Below are 3866 nucleotides of genomic sequence, written 5' to 3'. Positions count from 1 at the left end.
AAAAAAAAAAAATCTTTGGCTCCGTTTGATAAGCCTCTAAAATTATAATTATACCCATTGATTTGAGTGTGTTATTTATTTTGAGCTTTCGAATCATAATTCTACACTCATTTCTCAAAACTCAATTCAAAACATAATCATTATTTTTCAAAACTCATAACCAAACACATAATTCAAAACTCTTTTCAAAACTCAATTCAAATCAATATTTTAATTTTTTTAATATTTTAAATATTTTAATATTTTAATTTTGTTAAGATTTTAAATATTTTAATATTTAAATATGTTACAATTTTTTTAATTTTTTTGAATATTTTTAAATATTTTAATTTCAAAATATTACGATTTTAATTTTTTAAATTTTAAAATATTTTATAAAAATAAATTCAAACTCTATTTTATAAAAATATTTTAAAATATTTTAATTTTTTTGTTATGTATTTAGTTACGATTTGAGTATAGAGTTGTGAAAGTAGTATAGAGTTTCGACTTATGTGTTTGATTATGAGTTTTAAAAATAATTTCTTAATTAAGTTTTGTTTTATGTGTTTACTTATTATTTGAGTGTAGAGTTATTTTTAAATTTAAATTATTAACATTTTAAATTATTTAAATTTTTTGAATATTTAAATTATTTAATTTTTTACGATTTAATTTTTTTGAATATTTATTTTAATTTTTTACTTATTAAATTTTTTAGACTATTTAAATTATTTAAATATTTATGATTTAAATTTTTTGAATATTTATTTTGAAAAAAAATTATTTCCTTTGTAGTATTTTCAATTAAAAAATTGATTAATGTTATTTTCCGTTAATAATAAATTTTTTTATTGAATTTTAAAAAGAGTTTGGTAATGTATTGATCAGAATTTTCAATAGTGTGAAAGTAGTGTATTTTATTATGAGCTATAACAATTTGAATTAAGTTTTGAAAACTCTTTCCAAAACTCATGACCAAACAAATTTTCTTATTTTACATGTCAAATCAAACTTTCAAAACTCAATTCTACACTCAATTCAAAACTCAATTCCATACTCTATTCAAAAACCATAACCAAACAAATTTTCTACACTCAAATTATAATTCCACAACTCACAAACTCAAAATACAACTCATACTCTCAAATCATATTTACAAAACTCTACCAAACACAACCTTTGTTTCTCTGCTCAATTCATTCAAAAATTACAGATTCAATGACTTCTAGCCTTCCTGAGTACTACTTGTGTTGTTGAAATTGGCTAATTAAACGAAACAATTGTACTCATATTGCATCAATGAAATTACATAACATCAAATAAAATCATACTTTACAGATTACATTCTAGAGTATGAAAATATGAAACAAGATTAATAGAAAAACATATTTAATTGAAATATGAAAATAACGAATCAAACCAAATTCTGTGTGATACCACAGTATCCTTAAAACAGATTAGCCGCCTCACCGTGGGTGTTGGAGGAACGTCGACTTTTGTCTCCCAAGATAAGATGGCTTAAACCGGCTAACACAGAAGCACCTTCTGTTAACTTGGCAAACCAACAATGGCAGCACTCTCTCTCACACAGGAAGAATATTATACTAGTAGGCAAACTGACTATATGATTGGAAAGCAAAAACTTGTGTAGGTCTCCTTTTATACACCATGGGGGACAGAGGAAGAGCCTCCAGCCATAAAGGCTAGCATTAATGGAGGCCATTACTCTTGCAAAACTGTTAGAGTAATGCACAAAACTAATGGAAATTCAAAGTGTGAGTTACACATAATATACATATAAATGTATATACATTTCTGCAACAGATTTGGGCCTACAATAAACTTTGGCCCAAAAAGAATAAGTTGATGGACCACCAATCTGACCCAGCCCAAACCTAACCAATTCCCTCAAGCCTCAAGCCCCAAGATCCAAGATCCACGATCCACGGACCCGGACTCGGCCCAGTCCGGGCAGGCGGCGCACGAGTGCGCGTGTGGCAATTTTTCCATAACCAACTTGGACCATAGTCTTGGCCCAAGCCCATCCTTGAAGCGTCCATGCCTCCTTTCCTTTGGAAAATTTGGATACCCCAAAGGGCGCATGCCCTTTTTATAATCTTGAGGCTTAAATACCCATCAAAGTTTTCATCCACAATCAATGTGGGACTGGTAGTTATACACAATTCCCACAACCTCATTCATGAGCCTATCTTTATGAGATAATTTCTCATTCAATTCTCAATGGTTTTTGGTCATTCTTTATGTGGTGTAAAGACCTTGTTACAAATAATCTAAACCTATTTAATCCCACCTCAACCAATGGTTGGGACCTCTTTTAATTTCACATTAAAGTTTATCAAAACCCATTTTTTCCCAACAATCCCCCACATGAATAAAAATTGGCCGAATAAGAAAAACGGACAACGTTTACATCAAAGACCCGGAGAGAGAGCACACAGACTAACCCTACATCAAAAAAGGTAGTTGTTGGTCTTGAACCTTTTGTAGTGAAAGCCTATCGGATTTTCTGGCTGGCCAGTGAACGTGATGTCTTGAACTGTTCTGTCATTTGTGTAAACCGAGACAATATACCTCACACAGCAATTAGTCCAACCATTGTTCTTGTTCTCACTTGTGTGTCCGGTATGGCCCTGGAACACTCGGCTGGTTCAGTGAGTGGCTTTAAAGAATTCAGCCTTACCAATTTTTAAAGAAGCGGCCCCACTTTACACTCACATAGGTGACCTATATAAGGTATCTCATTATACCACAGTTGACTATTCATATCACTTAGGTCATTAAAAGCATTAGCTTAACCTTCTACACCCACTTGGTACCACTGTACAAAGGAATGGGCAAGAGGATTTACCTCCTCAATGACTCACCAATTACATGAAATTATGTTATCCCTTTAAACCTAGATCTTGGGATCTCCAGTCAACTAGGTTGGGTTTTCCGTTCCGGTAATATTAATGAAAGCCTTAACCCCATTCCTCTTGACGACGTTTCTACTAACTCTCAAGTTAACCTTTTGGTTAGCGGATTCGCAATGTTGTCCTTAAACTTTACATAGTCTAGAGAGACAATTCTATTAGAGAGTAGTTGTCGTATGGAATTATGTCTACGACAGATATGTCTAGACTTTCCATTATACATATGACTCTATGCTCGTCCAATTCCCGATTGGCTATCACAATGAATACAGATAACAGGCACAGGTTTCGGCCAACGTGGAATATCCTCAACGAACTGGCAAAGCCATTCAGCTTCTTCAGTTGCTTTATCCAACGCAATAAACTTAGATTCCATCATTGATCTTGACATACACATTTGCTTAGAAGATTTCCAAGACACGGCTGCCCCTCTGAGAGTAAACACATAACCACTAGTGAATGTGGAGTCTTTTATATCAAATATCCAGTTAGCGTGTTAGCGTCACTATACTCTTCTAATACCACTGGTATCTAGTATAATGCAGCCCATAATCCCGGGTGTAACATAGATAACCTAACACTCGCATAATGCCTCTTCAATGAGTGGTATTTGGATTACTCGTGTATCTACTAAGCCTGCTAACAGAGTAGGCTATATCTGGCCTTGTACAACTCATCAAATACTGTGACACCCCAAATTTTTGGAACATCAAGGGAAATTAAATAAACAAAATGACTTAATAAACTACAAAGTTGACATCGTAATAGGACATTCCAACTCTCGTACATAACCAAAGGTTCAAATGATATTAAATAAAAACTTAAAATTATCCAAATACAACATCAAATGAAATTATAAGGTCCTTAATAGCTAATACATAAGATAATAAAAGTTATTCAACTCTAGTCATGGTTTCAAGTTAACCAAGGCTCTATGTTAGCGTCAACTCC

The sequence above is a fragment of the Camellia sinensis genome, chromosome 12, assembly GCF_055761805.1.
Source record: "Camellia sinensis isolate YWXY chromosome 12, ASM5576180v1, whole genome shotgun sequence".
NCBI lineage: Eukaryota > Viridiplantae > Streptophyta > Magnoliopsida > Ericales > Theaceae > Camellia > Camellia sinensis.
Note: the sequence above shows the minus strand (reverse complement) of the source record.